Source organism: Ambystoma mexicanum, chromosome 7q (assembly GCF_040938575.1).
Source record: "Ambystoma mexicanum isolate Mex_15411 chromosome 7q, UKY_AmexF1_1, whole genome shotgun sequence".
NCBI classification, from domain to species: Eukaryota; Metazoa; Chordata; class Amphibia; order Caudata; family Ambystomatidae; genus Ambystoma; species Ambystoma mexicanum.
Window position 1 is genome coordinate 649,008,860 of NC_090941.1, and position 24,163 is coordinate 649,033,022.

Here is a 24,163-nt window from a genome sequence, read left to right on the forward strand (position 1 = left end):
GAATTTCTCCAGCTCTGAACTCAGGGTAAATCCGCCGGGAATTTGCTGATGTTCAGCGCAGTTACTGCGCAGTAATACCGCCAACGGTAGTTGTGCCGAAAATTCCCCATTGGGCCCAATGGGGAATGAGGAATTCCTGAAAGGGCCCAAAGGGGAATGGGGAATTAGCCTTCTGCCAAACCCGTGATCCAGTGCTAATAGCATCGGGGGGTTTGGCGGTAGCGCTATTAGTGCGGGCGGTATCCCGGCGGGAATACTGCCGGGATACCGCCCAACTTGTGATGAGGCTGTGCACTCAAGCAGTCCCTGGAAGGCGATAATGCTCACGTTTCTCTAACAATGGATGGTTTTGAGTGTTGAAGTTATTTTAGCCAGAGGCACCAAGTCCCACAGAATAAGTTGAAATGAGTTTTGACAACAGTGAGATTTATATATAGATGTTGAACTGAAAGAGTGGTCAGGCTGTGAATAAAACACATGGGCCCTCATTACGACCCAGGCGGTAAGGGGTTTACGCCGGCGTAAACATCGCCGACCCTTACCGCCTGAGTACGAGTTCCCTTAGCACCATGGCGGATTTAACACCTGCTTTTAGCAGGTGTTAAAATCCATGGCGCTAAGGGACCTTGTTGTTAATTACGCCACCGTAATTTACGGTGGCGTAATTAACGCCTTCCCCACTCCCATTATGCCCTATGGGGCAAAAATGGGAATGGGGAAGGGTAAATGGGGATTGGGGACTTACCGCCCCGCCAAGGTCAGAATGGGGCGGTAAGTCCGCCAACCACCATGGCGGAGTTGGCAACTTAGCGCCATGGACCATGGTGCTAATAGCGCCATGGTCCTCCGCCAAGATCGTAATGAGGGCCATGGTAAACTGATAGACAGTGCATTTATGTTACATAGGCAACCATTAAATAGAATCATTAACACCACACTGTGGGCCTCATTACAACTCAGGCGTTAAGGGTTAACGCCACCGTTAACCCTTAACGCCTGATTCTGATTTTAACGCCTGCTTTCAGCAGGCGTTAAAATCCATGGCGCTAACCTGCCATGGTGCTAATTACGCCGCCGTAATTTACGGCGGCGTAATTAGCGCCTTCCCCACTCCCATTATGCCCTATGGGGCAAAAATGGGAATGGGGAAGGGAAAATGGGAAATGGGGATTTACCGCCCCACTCACCTTGGAATGGGGCGGTAAATCCGCCATCCACCATGGTGTAAACGGAGTTTACACCATGGTGGTAAAGTTGGTGCACTTAGCACCAAGGTTGTAAAGAGTTGATCTCCAAACAGTGTGTAAGCACCGTCCATTAGCAACATTTCATTGGCAAGGTGATAGGAAGACAAAACTACATGATGGGAATTATCCAGATGTATGCTACATCTTCCTATCAACTGGGTACAATATACTCTAATCAAAACAAAGGAAGGTAGTAGAATCTACTCATTCTATCTACTTAAGCGTTAAGCACCTGTTCCAAGGGCTGGAACGGGTGTTAATGGCCCGGACCCTGAGTTAAAGGCCTGAGCAAAGCAAGGCCGTTTAAGGAGGGCCCCGGGATGTTAACACTGATTCCAGCCCTTGGAACGGGTGCTTAACGCTATTAGCACCCGGGATTCCAATCCAGAAACCCGGGTGCTAATAAAATTGCATTTTCATTCAATGTACAGGACGCCGCAAGCGTCCCATTCATTGAATGAAAACACTGTCTCAAGATGGCTGCCATGGATGTGGAAGGCCACAGAGCGGGTGCAGCAGCATGGCAGTGGCGGCGGAGAGTGCCGCCGCCACCGAAGATGAGCGGTAAGTGGCCAGGGGTGTGGGGAAACCAGAAAAATAAAAGATAAGGGAGGTTGGGGGAAGATGGTGGTGCGGGCGGGGAAGCAGACGTCAGGTTCCATGAAACGCAGGCTGAGATTAGCAGTTTCAGCCTGCGATCCAAGGAACCTGATTGGCTGCCCCCCCCCCCCGTCACCCCGGGTGCTAATGGGAGTTAATACGTTTTTGATTTCAGAATAGAACAATGACATTTCTTAAGTCACATTCAAAATCAACTATGATGAAATAACATGTTACAAATGTACTTAAACAACACTGAGTACAACTAATTGTGAAAGATACACTTATTTCACGACTAAGACATTTACAGTTTATGACAGTACACCACAAAACAATTAAAACATTATTTTTTTACACAAACACAAATAAACATTGTTGAAGTGCAAACCTAAGTTTCAAATTGTATTACAAAGTGTAACATACTATCCAGTGCCTTATTCTTGTTGGATTTAGCATAGTATACAAATGCAACAAAGATCACACATCCATCAATTCCTACGGCTGTTATAACCCAGCATAACATGCTTCTGTTCTAAACTGATGCACTTTATTTACACGCTGGGCTGAGTGCAGTGGCTAGTCTTCACATTCTTGCTGTTCAATGCCTGTGGGAGAGTCTTTGCGTTTTCCCTTATTCCCTGCCTTGTCCCTTTTCAAGCGCTTTGTGTTTGGGCACTGCGTGGATGAACCATTATATCATATCATATCATACCATATCACTATGCTTACTCTCCACTCTACACCATTACACAATTAGAGTGCAGCTACACCCCTCGATCAATGTGGCCTAGCTGCTCACATACGAACACTATCCCATGAATAGCTCATCATTCTAATAGAACGCAGATATACCCCACAAAGAAAACGGCCTAGCTGCACACATAAGCGTCCCACAGGCCCAACGCAGCCAGAACCCAGTCTTGGTGTCCACCCGCCTGACTGCACACATTGAACCGATACCAATAGCACCACACCTAATGCTAGAATGCAGCCACCATCAAGCAATTACATCAGCTGCGCACTTAACTTGTGCACCCAAACATCCATCAACACCCTACTCTTTCAACTGACTTGGACTACGGTCCCCGAGGGCATTCAACCTACCAGCGCTTTGAGGTCATACTAATGATATATAGATCGCTATATAAATGCCAAATAACATAACATAACACATATTAACATTAGCAAAAAAGAAAAAGACCTCTTACAATAATTAGGTCAAAATACAGATATTCTTAGTAGGAGGGATTGTCATAAAGGAGCATCAGAATATGAGAGATTCGGTTTGCCCAAAGTGACAGGTAGCAGACTTGGGCAATCAAACAACCAACCAAACCAAAGGGAAAAGTACTGCCACCGAGGGGTCATCCCAATATTGGTCATATTTTGTCCAGACCAAACTGGGGACCCTCAGTATTACTTATTGAATGGATCAAAAAAGGCCAGAAAATGTCATCCGAGAAGAAACAGACAGGCAGCGGCTGATATAGATATATTTGAAAATATAATACATTTTCACAAATAACCATACATAGTAGAAAATAAATATCTTAACACTCCTAGAGGTGTGATTGCTTCAGAACAAAGTTAATTTACATAAAAAGACCAAAACGCAATCAAAGGTATGTATTGGCACCCCTAACGGTAAAACAATTTCTAAATTGAATCTAGTGTAAAGAAAAATTGTTTTGCTGTGACAGAAAATTACTATACAGAAGTATACATAATGCATAAACCAAAACATATATTATTGTATACATATGTGAAAAAACAGTCTCTAATTGGACATGATTATGAAAACATGGCAATTAAAGTTTTCAAACGATCAATCACAAGTCACCCTGGTTTTACTCATAGGAGTTCACCAGGAAGAAAAGTTCACTGTTGCATAAATCACAGAGAGTATACATAGAATCTGGAGTGTGACGTAGTTTGACATCTACTCATTGGAATAGAAATTCTGTGCAGGATATGCCACCATGTAGTCCAACTTGCAAAAATCCTACCTTTTTCTTCCTGAGTGATATATGAGTTTGTGTTGGTGTGTTTGTGTGTAGTATGGCTAGCCCATAGGGCATGCATAGTATGTCCGAGGTATTAGAAGGGAGCAGGGTGGTTAGTATATTGGGTATTTTTAAAGTTTTTTTAGGAGGCTCATTTTTATAATTCTATTTAAATGTGAGACATGGTAAATCTTCACAATTCTATTTAGTGTGACGCATGTCTACATTTCACAAATCTATCTATTGTGACACATGGCTAATATCCACAGTTATGTTGAACTAATGTTTGCCATGTGTAGCATGTTTGTATTGTGCTTTTATGTTAAGCTACAATGAAAAAAACTTGTGTGAAAAGAGCACCTCATTACAAGTCTGCCAGTCCGGAGTTAAGGGCGCTGGTATCAACGTACCTCACCCATTCCAGACCGGCAGATTACAACTGTGCCTGCCGGGGTCTCTGCTTGTAATGTCATCTTTGATGTCCTGGGTGTTAGTCTTATCAGTGCATGGTGGGGGCGCGAGTTATGGTTGCTTAGCTTACCATAACTGGTGAATTTCTGTTTCTTTTTTCGGTTTTACTTGTACCCATAACGTCCCTTTAACAAAGGTTTTTCATTGAATTTCATAGGTTTTTATTAGTGCAATTTAACAATAACGTCCCTTTAACAACGTTTTTTCGTTGAATTTCATAGGTTTTTATCAGTCCAACTTAACCATAATGTCCCTTTAACAAAGTTTTTTCAGTGAATTTCAAAGGTTTTTATTCGTGTAACTTAACCATAACGTCCCCTTAACAACGTTTTTTCATTGAATTTCATAGGTTTTTATCAGTCCAACTTAACCATAATGTCCCTTTAACAAAGTTTTTTCAGTGAATTTGAAAGGTTTTTATTCGTGTAACTTAACCATAACGTCCCTTTAACAACGTTTTTTCATTGAATTTCATAGGTTTTTATCAGTCCAACTTAACCATAATGTCCCTTTAACAAAGTTTTTTCAGTGAATTTCAAAGGTTTTTATTCGTGTAACTTAACCATAAAGTCCCTTTAACAAAGCTTGTTCATTGAATATATACATATATATGGAGAAATAGTCAAGAGAAGGAAACCCAGATTAGGTGGAGATAATGTTGGACATTTGGAAAGGGAGGGAATTATGCACAAACATGCAGAAGTAGATGGGTATCATTTTATGGTTTTGTTACGCTATGGCCACAGAGCAGGTCCAACACACACTGCACATATGTACCCCCCACAATATCAGACAATATTCCTACAATACAAGCATAGTACTAAATTAAGCAACAGTAACCAAATGACTTGCAGGCACAACATAACAGCCCATGTAGAGTGAGCACATGTCACATGTATAGTGCATTTGAAGTATTTCAACATTACAGGGAAGGGGATACCAGAAATACAATGGCACACAGTATATATAACATGCAATTGTCGGGTCAGAAATTAGAGGCTGTAAGGGAAGGCACAGGATATTGGATGAGAGCATATTTACAAGCACAAGGATATGATATGAATATGGTATGATATGATATGGCATTTATAACACGCCTATACACACATTTTTCAAGGCGCGAAATGGGTGTACGTATGGGAGTAGGTAATAAAAGACATTTTTCTTACATATAAATAGAAATATTGATTTGTGTTATAGATTCAAAGATTAGTACTCTAAAGTGTAAAAGGACTTCTTATATGGCCTTTTCAGAGTATAGCTTATTAATGTATCTGGAAGGAACATCATAAGAAGAGGTAAGTACTTGTAGAGAAGAAGATGACCAGAGATAAAAGGTAGGTATTTATGGACACAAAGGGAATGTGTGAGTTCTTCTATTGTTCTTTATTAAAGTGAGGAAGTCACAGTTGAGTACAAGTAAAAAGTAGCGAGGGGTGGTTTTTAATTAATAGCATTTTTAGCATGGTGTAGCAGATACAGGTAAAGTAGGTTATATATAAGCTTGGACATTATAGAGGAACTTTTTCGATTGTGAAGAAAATAAAGGAGACCTCTCGACAAGAAAGGTATAGTTACATTCTCTATGATTATGTTTATGTTCAGTATTAAAAATGTATGCATGCTTGATGTTATGTGTGGTTGTGTCTTAGAAAATGGTTGTATTATAGAGATAAGTGATAGGCAAACCTACACACACACACTTCACATTTGCGTGCACGCACGCATTGCGTGTGCTTGTTTCAGCTTCAGTGGTAGGTGTACCAGAGTCGGGATATGTGCTCTGTCATCATGTGCTGTGTGGGAAACACCCGTGCGGGTCACGTCACAGACGCGCTTACGCGCTGAGGGCCTTTGGTCCAATAGAATCGCGTATGCGTGCTGACGCGCTTACGCGCTAAGGGCCTTTCCTCGGTTTTCACGCTGACGTGCAGGATTTTCACGTGCCAAATCACTCCGTACCAAGCTGGCCACGCGTAAGCACACGGAAGACCACGATCCTGCCCAGAAGGCCGAACTACTGCCCCCCAGAGCCCCGAGCACGCTCCCACCTGCCATCTGCTGCTGCCTGACTGCCTGCTGCCCACGTGCACTGCCATTTGCTGCCTGCACATCAGCCAGGGGTGCTGTTGCTGTGACCACCCCTGCTGGAACCGAAGACTCCCGACTGGAATTCCATCGCTCCACAGCCCAGCCCCAGGACCCAGTTGCCCACCCACTCCTGCCTCTGTGGTTGTCATGTCGGGGCAAACACCATCTGTGACCACTGACAACCCCCGGCCAGAGAGGCAGAGGGGCACCAGCTTCAGTGCCACCGAAGTTGGTGTCCTGGTGGAGCAAGTCTTGGGGCAGTATGATGCCCTCTTCGGAAGTTCCCGCGCCGACAAGGAAGGACGGACTCGGATCTGGACTGACATCGTGACTGCCATCAATGCGGAGGGGGTGGCAGTCCGGGACTTACAACATGTCAGGAAGCGCTGGGAGGACTTCAGGTCCAGGACCCTGAACAAGGCCCGGCGCCTCTTGAAGGCAGCGGATGCCAAGGGGCGCCGGGGCCACTTGTCGGAAGAACAGATGGGGGTCCTGGAACGCATATCCCCAGCGCTCCACGTCCAGGTCCTAGAGAAGCAGACCCTTCTGGAGTCGAGCGGTGAGTGTACATGCATCCTGATTGTGAGCAGTGCGTGTGGTGATTATTCGGTATTGTGCAGGTTGCACATCTGTTTGTATGGGGTCGAGTATGGGTGGGGGTGTACAGGGCCGTGGGGCTGACACATGCGAGGGCTGTAATGTGTGAGACATGGATGGTGCTTGTGTGTGTGGGCTTGCATGGCAAATGCAGTTGTGCGTGCACACATGTTTGGATGAATGTGTATGTAAGTAGATATGTCCGTGATGTCAGGCATGTATGTTGTTTTCGGCTGCATGTATGAGCACTGTGTACATGTGCATGTGTGTGTATTTGTCAAGGGTGCAACAGTGATGCAACATGGATGCATGTGACAGCGGTATGTGGAAGCCTGATTGGCAGATGTGACATGGATGCCCGTCTGAACAGTGCGACACTTGGCAGAGGTGTAGACATGCATGCAAGTGTGGTGGTGTGTGTACATGTGTGGTGCACTTCCTGTGTTGCATGTGATGTCTGGCTCCCCTTTGGCTGCTGATGCTGTTGTATGTGTAGGGATGGTGGTGGCAGTTGCGATATGGCTGTGGTATGGCTCATGTGTGTGAGTTGCAATGACATGTGTGTTGGGGATTGTGATGACATGTCTGAGGTTTGCCAATGCCACTCATGTGCAACTGTCATGTGTGTATGTGTCCATTGTACAGTGCCCTGATGCCTGTGTTTTGTTTCTCCGTGTCTGCAGCGTCAACTGATGAAGAGGGCGGAGAAGGTGCTGTGGAGCACAACGGCGGGGATCCGACCGCCAGCCGGAGACGCAAGGCCCGGCTCCCCTCCCGTGTTGTCATCTCGTCGGGGAGTGAGGAGTCCGGTGCCGCGTCCCAGGCCGCAGCTGCCGGGAGGAGGTCCAAGAGGCGGAGGTTGCAGTTGGACTCCTCGGCAGCAGAAGGGGCAGCTGGGACCCCACAGGGCCCAACAGGGGAAGATGGCACGGAGTCATCCAGGTTGGTGGGGGGTTTGGTGGAGGAGGGGGCCGTGCAAGCACCAGATACGGGGTCTGGAGGTGGGGATCCCACTGGTGCTAGTGGTGCAGTGCAGGACCAGGGACAGGAGGCAGCACAGGCCGCCGCGGAGGTGCCTGTGTGCAATCCTGTCCCCGATCCTGTCCCTGCATCATCTTGCACCAGCAGGGATGCCTACGTCCAGACCCGTTTTCAGGCAGGGGATGAGCTGACGTCAACTGGCCTTCCTCTGCCTGCGGACGTGGCCATCCAGGTCTGGGTTGAGCCTGTCCTGGCTGGTGTGGCGTTGCGTCAACGGGCCATGCGAGGTGACCTGCAGTCTTTTCATGGAGAGACTGCACGTCATCTCGAATGGCTCGTTGACCACGTCAGCCTGCTGGGATAGGTCACCCAGGCCGGATTCCTCCGTCTGATGGGGCTTGCTCCGACCCCCTCCTCAACTGGACCCCCTACGCGCCAGTCGTCCTCTGTGCCATCTTCCCACCCATCAGTCACCTGGGTGCCCTGTGGAGCTGCCTCTGACGGTGCGGCCAGGCTGGTGGAGGAGGCATCCCTGCCACAGTTGGGAGTCGGAGGTCCAGCAGGGGTGGCCACATCAACAACTGCACCCCAGCCGGCGGTGGATGTGCAGGCAGCAGGAGGCAGTGCACGGGCAGAGGCAGAGCAGCAGCAGCAGCAACATGGTGGGAGACATGAAGGCTCGGGGCTTTCGACATCGGAGGGGCAGGCATCGGCCGGAGGGCAGGGGGACCCAGGACAGAGAGTGTCTTCCGTGTGGCAGCGGTTGGGCCACGCCATAGGTGCGGAGCGGCGGCGGGCGGAAGAGGCGCGGCTCACAATGGTCAGGGCGGAGAACTCCATGCGGAGAGCCCTGAGGCGGGCCGAGTGCCTCGAGGCAATCCGCAGGGGGTTGGAGGAGGACACGGCGTCGTCCCTGCGGACCCTCGGGCCATGGAACTGGACCGCCTCCGGGACATCGAACAGGAGTTCGATGATGCCCTGGCCCGGGACACCACGGAGTGAGCCGCTGGACTTGCCCGCCGCCTTTGTATATAGTTCTTTAGTTTTAGGTTTCCTTTCTTTCTTATTATGATTTGGAGTCGACGGACACTGCTCCACTTTTTGTATATAGTTGATTTTTAGGTAGGTTTTTTAGTAGGTTTCCTTTGTTCAGTTGGGCTCATGGACCCTTGGTAGTTTTTTACATAGTTCTTTATTGCATGGAGATTTTTTTACATTTGACTTTGGCCAAATTCTTTTTGGATTCTGATTTGCAGTTTTGTGTTTTTATACGGACATGCAGCTTTTTTTTTCTCATTCACATTGTAGTTTGTTTTCTTTCTTTAGCATTCTTTATTTTTTTCAATACAATTTTGTTTCCATACTTCACTGTGTGGTATCATCTCATTGGTTTCATGCATGTCATGTTGTGTGTTTTCCCATTCAATTGCAACCATTGTGTGTGACGGACATGGGTTCATTAGCTTCATGAACATTGGGGGTGTAACATGTGATTTCCATTTCCATGTGGGTGAATGGGTTACTTGGTAGGGCTTTTTGGCTGTGGAGGCTGACCATTACGCACATGATTGGGGATTGTGAGGACCTGGTGGGGGCTGCCCATGGTGGCAGGGGGGTGGGGTTGGTGGGAGACATGAGTGGGGGCCTGGTGGAGGCTGCCCCTGGTGGCTGTGGGGTGGGGGTGGTGGGAGACATGAGTGGGGGCCTGGTGGAGGCTGCCCATAGTGGCAGGGGGGTGGGGTGGTGGGAGACATGAGTGGGGGCCTGGTGGAGGCTGCCCCTGGTGGCTGGGGGGTGGGGGTGGTGGGAGACATGAGTGGGGGCCTGGTGGAGGCTGCCCATGGTGGCAGGGGGTGGGGGTGGTGGTACACATGAGTTGGGGCCTGGTGGAGGCTGCCCCTGCACTGCTGGGGGGTGGTGGTGGTGGGAGACATGAGTGGGGGCCTGGTGGAGGCTGCCCCTGCACTGCTGGGGGGTGGGGGTGGTGGGAGACATGAGTGGGGGCCTGCTGGAGGCTGCCCCTGGTGGCTGGGGGGGTGGTGGGAGACATGAGTGGGGGCCTGGTGGAGGGTGGGAATGGTGGCAGGGGGGTGGGGGTGGTGGGAGACATGAGTGGGGGCCTGGTGGAGGCTGCCCCTGCACTGCTGGGGGGTGGGGGTGGTGGGAGACATGAGTGGGGGCCTGGTGGAGGCTGCCCCTGGTGGCTGGGGGGTGGGGGAGGTGGGAGACATGAGTGGGGGCCTGGTGGAGGATGCCCATGGTGGCAGGGGGTGGGGGTGGTGGTAGACATGAGTTGGGGACTGGTGGAGGGTGACCCTGGATGCTGGGGGGTGGGGGTGCAGGGGGACATGAGTGGGGGCCTGCTGGAGGCTGCCCCTGGTGGCTGGCGGGTTGGGGTGGTGGGAGACATGAGTGGGGGCCTGGTGGAGGCTGCCCATGGTGGCAGGGGGGTGGGGGTGGTGGGAGACATGAGTGGGGGCCTGGTGGAGGCTGCCCCTGCACTGCTGGGGGGTGGGGGTGGTGGGAGACATGAGTGGGGGCCTGGTGGGGGCTGCACATGGTGGCAGGGGGGTGGGGGTGGTGGGAGACATGGGTGGGGGCCTGGTGGAGGATGCCCATGGTGGCAGGGGGGTGGGGGTGGTGGGAGACATGGGTGGGGGCCTGGTGGAGGATGCCCATGGTGGCAGGGGGGTGGGGGTGGTGGGAGACATGGGTGGAGGCCTGGTGGAGGCTGCCCCTGCACTGCTGGGGGGTGGGGTGGTGGGAGACATGGGTGGGGGCCTGGTGGAGGCTGCCCCTGGTGGCGGGGGGGTGGGGGTGGTGGGAGACATGAGTGGGGGCCTGGTGGAGGCTGCCCCTGCACTGCTGGGGGGTGGGGTGGTGGGAGACATGAGTGGGGGCCTGCTGGAGGCTGCCCCTGGTGGCTGGGGGGTGGGGGTGGTGGGATACATGAGTGGGGGCCTGGTGAAGGATGCCCATGGTGGCAGGGGGGTGGGGGTGGTGGTAGACATGAGTGGTGGCCTGGTGGAGGCTGCCCCTGCACTGCTGGGGGGTGGGGGTGGTGGGAGACATGAGTGGGGGCCTGCTGGAGGCTGCCCCTGGTGGCTGGGGTGTGGGGGTGGTGGGAGACATGAGTGGGGGCCTGGTGGAGGATGCCCATGGTGGCAGGGGGGTGGAGGTGGTGTGAGACATGGGTGGGGGCCTGGTGGGGGCTGCCCATGGTGGCAGGGGGGTGGGGGTGGTGGGAGACATGAGTGGGGGCCTGGTGGGGGCTGCCCATGGTGGCAGGGGGGTGGGGGTGGTGGGAAACATGGGTTGGGGCCTGGTGGAGGCTGCCCCTGCACTGCTGGGGGGTGGGGGTGGTGGGAGACATGAGTGGGGGCCTGGTGGAGGCTGCCCGTGCACTGCTGGGGGGTGGGGGTGGTGGGAGACATGAGTGGGGGCCTGGTGGGGGCTGCCCATGGTGGCAGGGGGGTGGGGGTGGTGGGAGACATGGATGGGGGCCTGGTGGGGGCTGCCCATGGTGGCAGGGGGGTGGGGATGGTGGGAGACATGAGTGGGGGCCTGGTGGGGGCTGCCCATGGTGGCTGGGGGGTGGGGGTGGTGGGAGACATGAGTTGGGGCCTGGTGGAGGCTGCCCCTGCACTGCTGGGGGGTGGGGGTGGTGGGAGACATGAGTGGGGGCCTGGTGGAGGCTGCCCCTGCACTGCTGGGGGGTGGGGGTGGTGGGAGACATGAGTGGGGGCCTGGTGGAGGCTGCCCCTGCACTGCTGGGGGGTGGGGGTGGTGGGAGACATGGGTGGGGGCCTGGTGGGGGCTGCCCCTGGTGGCTGGGGGGTGGGGGTGGTGGGAGACATGAGTGGGGGCCTGGTGGAGGCTGCCCATGGTGGCAGGGGGGTGGGGGTGGTGGGAGACATGAGTGGGGGCCTGGTGGAGGCTGCCCCTGGTGGCTGGGGGGTGGGGGTGGTGGGAGACATGAGTGGGGGCCTGGTGGAGGCTGCCCATGGTGGCAGGGGGGTGGGGGTGGTGGTAGACATGAGTTGGGGCCTGGTGGAGGCTGCCCCTGCACTGCTGGGGGGTGGGGGTGGTGGGAGACATGAGTGGGGGCCTGGTGGAGGCTGCCCCTGCACTGCTGGGGGGTGGGGGTGGTGGGAGACATGAGTGGGGGCCTGCTGGAGGCTGCCCCTGGTGGCTGGGGGGTGGGGGTGGTGGGAGACATGAGAGGGGGCCTGGTGGAGGGTGACCCTGGATGCTGGGGGGTGGGGGTGCAGGGGGACATGAGTGGGGGCCTGGTGGAGGGTGGCCATGGTGGCAGGGGGGTGGGGGTGGTGGGAGACATGAGTGGGGGCCTGGTGGAGGCTGCCCCTGCACTGCTGGGCGGTGGGGTGGTGGGAGACATGAGTGGGGGCCTGGTGGAGGCTGCCCCTGGTGGCTGGGGGGTGGGGGTGGTGGGAGACATGAGTGGGGGCCTGGTGGAGGATGGCCATGGTGGCAGGGGGGTGGGGGTGGTGGTAGACATGAGTTGGGGCCTGGTGGAGGGTGACCCTGGATGCTGGGGGATGGGGGTGCAGGGGGACATGAGTGGGGGCCTGCTGGAGGCTGCCCCTGGTGGCTGGGGTGGTGGGGGTGGTGGGAGACATGAGTGGGGGCCTGGTGGAGGCTGCCCATGGTGGCAGGGGGGTGGGGTGGTAGGAGACATGAGTGGGGGCCTGGTGGAGGCTGCCCCTGCACTGCTGGGGGGTGAGGGTGGTGGGAGACATGAGTGGGGGCCTGGTGGGGGCTGCCCATGGTGGCAGGGGGGTGGGGGTGGTGGGAGACATGGGTGGGGGCCTGGTGGAGGATGCCCATGGTGGCAGGGGGGTGGGGGTGGTGGGAGACATGGGTGGGGGCCTGGTGGAGGATGCCCATGGTGGCAGGGGGGTGGGGGTGGTGGGAGACATGGGTGGGGGCCTGGTGGATGCTGCCCCTGGTGGCTGGGGGTGGGGGTGGTGGGAGACATGAGTGGGGACCTGGTGGAGGCTGCCCCTGCACTGCTGGGGGGTGGGGGTGGTGGGAGACATGAATGGGGGCCTGCTGGAGGCTGCCCCTGGTGGCTGGGGGGTGGGGGTGGGGGGAGACATGAGTGGGGGCCTGGTGGAGGATGCCCATGGTGGCAGGGGGGTGGGGGTGGTGGTAGACATTAGTGGTGGCCTGGTGGAGGCTGCCCCTGCACTGCTGGGGGGTGGGGGTGGTGGGAGACATGAGTGGGGGCCTGCTGGAGGCTGCCCCTGGTGGCTGGGGGGTGGGGGTGGTGGGAGACATGAGTGGGGGCCTGGTGGAGGATGCCCATGGTGGCAGGGGGGTGGGGGTATTGGGAGACATGAGTTGGGGCCTGGTGGAGGCTGCCCCTGCACTGCTGGGGGGTGGGGGTGGTGGGAGACATGAGTGGGGGCCTGGTGGGGGCTGCCCATGGTGGCAGGGGGGTGGGGGTGGTGGGAGACATGAGTTGGGGCCTGGTGGATGCTGCCCCTGCACTGCTGGGGGGTGGGGGTGGTGGGAGACATGAGTGGGGGCCTGGTGGAGGCTGCCCCTGCACTGTTGGGGGGTGGGGGTGGTGGGAGACATGAGTGGGGGCCTGGTGGGGGCTGCCCATGGTGGCAGGGGGGTGGGGGTGGTGGGAAACATGGGTGGGGGCCTGGTGGGGGCTGCCCATGGTGGCAGGGGGGTGGGGGTGGTGGGAGACATGAGTGGGGGCCTGGTGGGGGCTGCCCATTGTGGCAGGGGGGTGGGGGTGGTGGGAGACATGAGTTAGGGCCTGGTGGAGGCTGCCCCTGCACTGCTGGGGGGTGGGGGTGGTGGGAGACATGAGTGGGGGCCTGGTGGAGGCTGCCCCTGCACTGCTGGGGGGTGGGGGTGGTGGGAGACATGAGTGGGGGCCTCGTGGAGGCTGCCCCTGCACTGCTGGGGGGTGGGGGTGGTGGGAGACATGGGTGGGGCCTGGTGGGGGCTGCCCCTGGTGGCTGGGGGGTGGGGGTGGTGGGAGACATGAGTGGGGGCCTGGTGGAGGCTGCCCATGGTGGCAGGGGGGTGGGGGTGGTGGGAGACATGAGTGGGGGCCTGGTGGAGGCTGGCCCTGGTGGCTGTTTGACATGAGTGGGGGCTTGGTGGAGGCTGCCCATGGTGGCAGGGGGGTGGGGGTGGTGGTAGACATGAGTTGGGGCCTGGTGGAGGATGCCCCTGCACTGCTGGGGGGTGGGGGTGGTGGGAGACATGAGTGGGGGCCTGGTGGAGGCTGCCCCTGCACTGCTGGGGGGTGGGGGTGGTGGGAGACATGAGTGGGGGCCTGCTGGAGGCTGCCCCTGGTGGCTGGGGGGGGTGGTGGGAGACATGAGTGGGGGCCTGGTGGAGGGTGACCCTGGATGCTGGGGGGTGGGGGTCCAGGGGGACATGAGTGGGGGCCTGGTGGAGGGTGGCCATGGTGGCAGGGGGGTGGGGGTGGTGGGAGACATGAGTGGGGGCCTGGTGGAGGCTGCCCCTGCACTGCTGGGGGGTGGGGGTGGTGGGAGACATGAGTGGGGGCCTGGTGGAGGCTGCCCCTGGTGGCTGGGGGGTGGGGGTGGTGGGAGACATGAGTGGGGGCCTGGTGGAGGATGCCCATGGTGGCAGGGGGGTGGGGGTGGTGGTAGACATGAGTTGGGCCTGGTGGAGGGTGACCCTGGATGCTGGGGGGTGGGGGTGGTGGGAGACATGGGTGGGGGCCTGGTGGAGGATGCCCATGGTGGCAGGGGGGTGGGGGTGGTGGGAGACATGAGTGGGGGCCTGGTGGAGGCTGCCCATGGTGGCAGGGGGGTGGGGGTGCTGGGAGACATGAGTGGGGGCCTGGTGGAGGCTGCCCCTGCACTGCTGGGGGGTGGGGGTGGTGGGAGACATGAGTGGGGGCCTGGTGGGGGCTGCCCATGGTGGCAGGGGGTGGGGGTGGTGGGAGACATGGGTGGGGGCCTGGTGGAGGATGCCCATGGTGGCAGGGCGGTGGGGGTGGTGGGAGACATGGGTGGGGGCCTGGTGGAGGATGCCCATGGTGGCAGGGGGGTGGGGGTGGTGGGAGACATGGGTGGTGGCCTGGTGGAGGCTGCCCCTGCACTGCTGGGGGGTGGGGGTGGTGGGAGACATGGGTGGGGGCCTGGTGGAGGCTGCCCCTGGTGGCTGGGGGGTGGGGGTGGTGGGAGACATGAGTGGTGGCCTGGTGGAGGCTGCCCCTGCACTGCTGGGGGGTGGGGGTGGTGGGAGACATGAGTGGGGGCCTGCTGGAGGCTGCCCCTGGTGGCTGGGGGGTGGGGATGGTGGGAGACATGAGTGGGGGCCTGGTGGAGGATGCCCATGGTGGCAGGAGGGTGGGGGTGGTGGGAGACATGGGTGGGGGCTGCCCATGGTGGCAGGGGGTGGGGGTGGTGAGAGACATGAGTGGGGGCCTTGTGGGGGCTGTCCATGGTGGCAGGGGGGTGGGGGTGGTGGGAGACATGAGTTGGGGCCTGGTGGAGGCTGCCCCTGCACTGCTGGGGGGTGGGGGTGGTGGGAGACATGAGTGGGGGTCTGGTGGAGGCTGCCCCTGCACTGCTGGGGGGTGGGGGTGGTGGGAGACATGGGTGGGGGCCTGGTGGGGGCTGCCCCTGGTGGCTGGGGGTGGGAGTGGTGGGAGACATGAGTGGGGGCCTGGTGGAGGCTGCCCATGGTGGCAGGGTGGTGGGGGTGGTGGGAGACATGAGTGGGGGCCTGGTGGAGGCTGCCCCTGGTGGCTGGGGGGTGGGGGTGGTGGGAGACATGAGTGGGGGCATAGTGGAGGCTGCCCATGGTGGCAGGGGGGTGGGGGTGGTGGTAGACATGAGTTGGGGCCTGGTGGAGGCTGCCCCTGCACTGCTGGGGGGTGGGGGTGGTGGGAGACATGAGTGGGGGCCTGGTGGAGGCTGCCCCTGCACTGCTGGGGGGTGGCGGTGGTGGGAGACATGAGTGGGGGCCTGCTGGAGGCTGCCCCTGGTGGCTGGGGGCTGGGGGTGGTGGGAGACATGAGTGGGGGGCTGGTGGAGGGTAACCCTGGATGCTGGGGGGTGGGGGTGCAGGGGGACATGAGTGGGGGCCTGGTGGAGGGTGGCCATGGTGGCAGGGGGGTGGGGGTGGTGGTAGACATGAGTGGGGGCCTGGTGGAGGCTGCCCCTGCACTGCTGGGGGGTGGGGGTGGTGGGAGACATGAGTGGGGGCCTGGTGGAGGCTGCCCCTGGTGGCTGGGGGGTGGGGGTGGTGGGAGACATGAGTGGGGGCCTGGTGGAGGATGCCCATGGTGGCGGGGGGGTGGGGGTGGTGGTAGACATGAGTTGGGGCCTGGTGGAGGGTGACCCTGGATGCTGGGGGGTGGGGGTACAGGGGGACATGAGTGGGGACCTCTGCTGGGGGCTGCCCCTGGTGGCTGGGGGGTGGGGGTGGTGGGAGACATGAGTGGGGGCCTGGTGGGGGCTGCCCATGGTGGCAGCGGGGTGGGGGTGGTGGGAGACATGGGTGGGGGCCTGGTGGAGGATGCCCATGGTGGCAGGGGGGTGGGGGTGGTGGGAGACATGGGTGGGGGCCTGGTGGAGGATGCCCATGGTGGCAGTGGGGTGGGGGTGGTGGGAGACATGGGTGGGGGCCTGGTGGAGGCTGCCCCTGCACTGCTGGGGGGTGGGGGTGGTGGGAGACATGGGTGGGGGCCTGGTGGAGGCTGCCCCTGGTGGCTGGGGGGTGGGGGTGGTGGGAGACATGAGTGGGGGCCTGGTGGAGGCTGCCCCTGCACTGCTGGGGGGTGGGGGTGGTGGGAGACATGAGTGGGGGCCTGCTGGAGGCTGCCCCTGGTGGCTGTGGGGTGGGGGTGGTGGGAGACATGAGTGGGGGCCTGGTGGAGGATGCCCATGGTGGCAGGGGGTGGGGGTGGTGGTAGACATGCATTGTTGATCAGTAGTGCAAGGTGACATGTGGGTTGGCTGGGGGGCATGCCCATGGTGGATGGGCTGCCTGCGGGACATGAGCATGGGTGCAGGGTAGTCCCCCGTGGTGTGGGCTGCCTGCAGGGTCCGTGGAGGTTGTGGAGCGTACACCTGGGAGGGCCCACACGGCCAATTCACGTGTGGTACTCCCCAGAACACCTGAAATACACATACCCTGCTGAAATCGTGTGTGGAACTTCCCGCGCACCCCTGAAATACACATACCTTGCTGAAATCGCGTGTGGAAATTCCCGCGCACCCCTGAAATACACGTACCCTGCTCGCACTGGGCCAATCGTGTGTGGAACTTCCTGCGCACCCCTGAAATACACGTACCCTGATGAAATCGCGTGTGGAACTTCCCGCGCACCCCTGAAATACACATACCTTGCTGAAATCGCGTGTGGAACTTCCCGCGCACCCATGAAATAGACGTACCCTGCTCGCACTGGGCCAATCGCGTGTGGAACTTCCTGCGCACCCCTGAAATACACGTACCCTGATGAAATCGCGTGTGGAACTTCCCGCGCACCCCTGAAATACACATACCTTGCTGAAATCGCGTGTGGAACTTCCCGCGCACCCCTGAAATACACGTACCCTGCTCGCACTGGGCCAATCGAGTGTGGAACTTCCCGCGCACCCCTGAAATAACGTACCCTGATGAAATCGCATGTGGAACTTCCCACGCAGCCCTGAAATACACATACCTTGCTGAAATCACGTGTGGAACTTCCCGCGCACCCCTGAAATACACGTACCCTGCTCGCACTGGGCCAATCGCGTGTGGAACTTCCCGCGCACCCCTGCAATACACGTACCCTGATGAAATCGCGTGTGGAACTTCCCGCGCACCCCTGAAATACACATACCTTGCTGAAATCACGTGTGGAAATTCCCGCGCACCCCTGAAATACACGTACCCTGCTCGCACTGGGCCAATCGCGTGTGGAACTTCCCGCGCACCCCTGAAATACACATACCTTGCTGAAATCGCGTGTGGAAATTCCCGCGCACCCCTGAAATACACGTACCCTGCTCGCACTGCGCCAATCGCGTGTGGAACTTCCCGCGCACCCCTGAAATACACGTACCCTGCTGAAATCGCGTGTGGAAATTCCCACGCACCCCTGAAATACACGTACCTTGATGAAATTGCGTGTGGAACTTCCCACGCACCCCTGAAATACACGTACCCTGCTGAAATCGCGTGTGGAACTTCCCGCGCACCCCTGAAATACACGTACCCGGCCAAATCGCGTGTGAGACTTCCCGCGCACCCCGGTATACACGCACACGTATTTTTTGTCAGTGGGTGTCCGTGTTTGTGGGTACCCCTTTGCACGTCATTTGTCCTGGAGGGCCACAGTATAGGACATTCATCATGGCAGTATATAGGTGCTATTTGTTGGCGCACCTTTTGGCGCACATTTCTTACAGCCGCAGAGACGCTACCGCCTGCTTTCTTGTGGCGGTCGTGTTTGTGCCTGTGCGCTGGTTTGAGCGTGCGCTTTTTTGCCCTATTCTATTCCATGAATACGTGTTGTAGGCGAGCGTGTGGGCGTTCCGCGCACTTGTGCCCTGTACTTCCCCCGTGACACCCACGTTTTGGCAAGTTGTTCCCCATTCCGAGTGTTACGCCCGTGTTCCGCCTACTTTTGTTGCGTGCGCCGCGCTATGTGCGATTTTCGCTGTGGCCTGTGCGATTTTCGCTGTGACCTGGCGCACGCTGTTAGATGGCCTGTGCGCCAACGTGCGCCGCGCACTTTTTTATCGCACATCCGCTGGTTTTCTCGCGCACGGACTTCCATGAATTGATGTGCGCTGCTTTTCGTGCGATTTTCGCACTTGCACTGCGATTTTCGCTATTCCACTGCGATTCGCACATTTTTGCCCACTTGCGCCGCGCTAATTATTCCATGAATCGGCCTCTTAGTGTCTTGAGTTCCTAAATGTCTTCTAGAAACACTGACACAAAAATAATAGTGTAAACAAAGGCTTTCCAGTGCTGCACAGAAGATATGTGCTTTAATAGCTAAAGTGGACACTAAAAATAGAAAGTCGAATCAGAGCATGAAAGAGACCCAGAAATTAGATCAGATGCATACATTCATTATACATCCTAATTAGGCCCCAAAACTTTTAGCTCTGGAGCTATCCTCCCCAATTTGGTGGAAGATATGAAGAACCTAAAAACAAGCATAAACTACATTGTTTTGAGTGATAAAGTTGAAGAGATCGGAGGGCTGAAAGACTGAATACAGCTATTGGTGCAGCTTTTTCGGATGATGCCGGAGGAAGTAATGTTTCCACCGCCCTTTATTAAGACAAGGGCGGCGACACAAGACCTCGCAAGAGAAAGTGATATGTATAACAGAGGACCCAGGGAGCCATGTATTATCCCTGTGTGCATTGAAAGTATGGACAACTGGGGTGGTGGGGCACTTACCTCCCTGTAAGTGTACCTGGGGATAGTGCCCCTCCTCCAGCAACCAGCCCCCTGATTGATGTTATAAACCGGCATGCTGCAAACCATCCCCCTTTAATATCACAGAGATCCCCAGATGGTGCACTACCTTGCAGTAATGACGGGGTTCAGCCCAATCGACAGAGGAAGTCTAATGTACGGTTGAATGCTCCATCTGTAACCATGTATGATGTCCCCAGGCTTTCTCCCAATATTTTGGAGTCCCAACTATCATTGACCAGTAAATCTATACACTGCATTAGGACAGTGAAAGGGTGTACGTCGATCATAAGGGAGGACATAGTAACATGGTAGCAGTCCCAAATGCCGCACGTAGTCATGAATACATTCAAATCTTCTTTGTAAGCAATTTGTTGGCAGAAGGATTACCTCATTAATGACTCTGAACATGCCCCCAGATGGACTCATCTATAACATTGAGGGCCAGCACCCTGCTGCAGATGCGTACCGACCAACCCCATCCCTTAGGAGGGAATAATGAGGTGAATGACTACGATTTTGGCACTTATTTGCAATGTCCTTTTCTGGAATATTGCAGGAGTCATCAAAAATCTTCAGGATCCAAGTTCGCTTAACTTTATAAGCGAATATCAAATGGTCTTCCTCTAGGAGACCTGGGTTGTGGCCCCAATAGATCTCCAGGGATACCAATCTTTCCATATTCCAGCATTCAAGGGACCTAAGGGAAGACTGTACAGAGGTTTAACTGCTTGGTGTGATTCTTCACTGAAGTGGAGATTATCAGTACAAGACACAGGTTCAATGGATGTGGAATCAATTGAGGTCGCAATGTTTAATGTGTACAGCAGACCCAACACGATGGCCACAATTGATTTGTTGGTTGACTTGTTGGGTGCAAGTGAAGGTCGAATTATGCATGAGGTACACACATTGGTGGTTGGCGACCTCAACCTGCAGTTTGAGCCCTTGCCTGAGCTGGATGAAATGTGGGAGGAACAAGATGTAGCCTGGGACGTCCCCTGATTAATGTCCCTCAGTTTACTAAGGGCCCATAAATTAGCAGTTGATGTTGCCTGTGCCTTGTATTCATCAGACCTAAGGGCATGTAATGGCCGCTTTAGCAGCGACCAGCCCACAAGGAAAATGTGTTTTGGCATGAATGGATCCACCCTTATAGATTACATTCTCATATCAGTCAAAGTTTGGGGTTGGGAGGCCCAATTTGAAATCATGGATGAAAAGGAAAGTGTAGAGAAGGAGCTAAGTACCCCCACCTCAATCACCTCGCCTATCTTTCCTATATGTTGTGAACCAGAGTGTGAGACACGTGCCGTATCAGTGAAAATACCGATACCAAGGGGAAACCTGGAAGCAAGGTTTCCATTGAGAAAACCATTCCTCCATACAAGAAAGTACGATGGCCTTTTGAATGAAATCCCAGAAGAAACAGGTCACGAGAGGCTCAATTTTCTGGTCTTCAGTCACTTGGAGGGATAAAGTTGGATGAGCATGATGGTCACACCTACGCATGAGGGCAGAGAGTGCCTTAACTCCCCTGAATTCTCCAGAGCAAGAGAACACTCCCAAGGAAATGTTCAAAGCGCTAATTGACAGCACACCACTGAGGTGATGATACATGATTATGCTAATTTGTGGGAAGCTATGGTTGAAGACTAGCTCACCAGCACCTGGACCCCAATTTGCGTGTTGCTAGACGTAGGTGGAAAAGTACTGACGGAGGTTAGAAGCCAACCAATGGTAGAGGACTGCATGATTAAGGGTCCTATAGTGTGTGTTGCCAATGGGACGTTGTGTATTTAGTGACGTTCATAGTGACCTGTTTTAGGGGAGGGCTTAGTTGCCGCACCTGATGTTAAGAAATGAATCACTTTCTTTCACTGCATTAGACGAGTATGGATCATATACTTAGTTGTTCCCTTTGACCCTATCACACTTGCCACTAGGTTTTTGTAGTTTGCCACATAGGATGAGGTTAGTAATACGTGGGTTGACGTCACCTATGACGATTTTTAGTTATAAAAGAATAGTTTTTTTTCAAGCAACTTTTCGATGATCTAGACGGTCTTGGTATCACCTACACCAACTATGCAGACGATACACAGATCCTCATCCCGTTGACGGGAGATTATGACAAGGATTTGGCCTTTGTGAATAGAGTCTACCTCATCATCCAGGCATGGATGGCCGCCCACGGTCTATGCCTGAATGATGACAAAACTGAACTCCTCATTCTAGGCACTTCTTCCAACATCAAAAAACTGGGCCCCAACTATGACTCCTTCATAATTGACAATAACATCATTACTGTAGCCAAAGTAGTTAAAACCCTCGGTTTTTATATAGACTCCACGCTTACCTTTGGTAAACAAGTGAATTCCATGGCTTCAGCCACCTCCTACACCTGCAAGCTAATTAGAGCAGCCAAGCCCTTCCTCTCACCCAATAATTGCGTCATTCTAGCAAGGGCATTAATCCTGTCGAAACTAGATTACTGCAACGCCCTCTACATAGGCAGTAACAAATACATCACCTCCAAAATTCAGACACTTAAAAATAATGCCCTGAGAGCCACCCTAAACTTCCCTAAAAATGCCCACATATCAGACCTTAGGAGATCTACCAACTGGCTTTCCACTAAAGACAAAATCCTCCTCAAAACAGCCTCCCTTACATACAAATGCCTCAACCGTGAAGCCCTGCAATACCTTATAGACAGATTCACCAGACAAACAGCCTCTCGCCCCTTACGAAAAGCTAACTCTAACCTTTTGTTAGTACCCAGATTCAAACTTACTAAATCTGGCAGGAGTAGCTTCACTGTTAAAGCGGCACAACTGTGGAACTCCCTTCCAACTGCTCTAAGGGAAGATCTCCCTTACCAGCAATTCAGATCCAATCTGATCCAATGGCTAAAAGATCATGATGCCTAACTTCGCCCTACTGTCATTTGGGATCTCATGTATATTTTGTATATTTGCTCTGCTCTATTTATCTGTCACATCGGCATTCTTGTTAACTCACTGTACATACTTCTGTGATTTTTTGACACTACATATCTACAGCATTGTAACCATAGCTGTACCCCTGTTTATTTGTAACATGTAACCTAACTTGAACAACCCTCTTTCTGCCTTCGTGCCCGAATACCCTTGGGTCTGGTGCGCAATATAAATAAACAAACAAACAAACAAACAAGATGCATTGCGAGACCTTATGCTAAGACGTCCCTTGATGTCCGTTGTACACCCTGTTTTAGATAATAGATATTAAAACAGTTATCCTTTTTCCAACTACCTGTGTCGTTTCGATTATTGATGTTTGAGTAATTTCTGCATCCCCATCCATCTCAAGGGTATTGCTACCTCATCTTACACGGCTGGAGAACCTCAGTTCAAAAGTGACCATAAGCATCTAACTGTCACTTTGGCCTGGCCAGGGAGCAATTAAGGGGCCAGTAGAGAATTCCAGTGTGCGCAAGCCATCTCCATAATATGTCATGCTCGAAGATCGGTTAAGTGGGCTAAGCTGTGGAACGTGATGGTACTTTATGCTGCCAAATTTAACAAATAAACATTCTCAATAAGGAAGCAACTGTCAATGTGTTTGCAATATCACTCTACAGGAAAACGCTGATATGTGATGGTCTTCCAATATTCAACATCATTGACAACAAGCTCAAATCAACTAAATGCAAAGCACTATGCAATTGGGCTGACCACCAAAAAAACAAATTGGAAGACTTAGCATGCACCGCAGATGATCTGATTGTTAATCAACAAAGAATGATCCAAAAGCTGAAAAACAATGACTGGATTACTACAGGTGAAAAGGCAGTGGCGATTAAGCTCTTGAAACATCTCCCACTTACATATAACAAATTAAAAAAGTCCTTTGGATTATTGCATAAAATTCCCAGACAAAAAACTCAGAAAAACTATTTTAAGGGCCTGCCTCATCTTACTACACACAAGAGAGATCCTAGCAATAAGAAGTCAAGCCAGTCTCACAACCTGCAGACTGTGCAAAAATTCTGACAACCAAGAAACCGTCTGCCATCCGTTGTTAAACTGTCCAGCCCTAAAGGCAGAGCGCACAGCCTTCTTGGCCCCTTTATGGGTAAATTCAGTTCTTGTGGAAGAAGGCACATGGTGGCCCCGTCTGATTTCGGGCAAAAAATCCAAATGGTTGGTGACCACAGCTAAGCTAATGGAAGCAGCTTTTGCAAAGATAAATGCCATCGAAACAGTCTCATAACAACCTTCGCAGTTGAACGTGCAATTAAGTGACTTATCTGATCTCCTGAACAGTGATTTTAATTTAGTCTCCTCTTCTTCTTGTAAAAATCAATTCTTTTTTGATTATACACAAGTAAATAAAAAAATAAAAAATAAAAAATAAGGGAGCTCTAGATGTTGATGTACTAGTGGATTTTGAGATGTTAGCGGGCAACATACAACGCTTTGTAACATGCAGTAGATCTAGGGTCAAAAGGCATGCAGTGGCCAAAAATCTTGGTATGATCACGAATGCTCATCCGCAAAGCAAGTATTGCTGGACAGTAAAGCCAGCGAACCTCCAGTTGATAAATAACACGTTCGTGCCTCTAGACCAGAGGACAAAAAACAAATCAAGGCTAAGAAAGAGGAGTCTCCAAATATGGAATGGCAGCAATTAACTTCGGCCTGTGAAAGGGGAGGCACAATTGCCTTCTGCAAA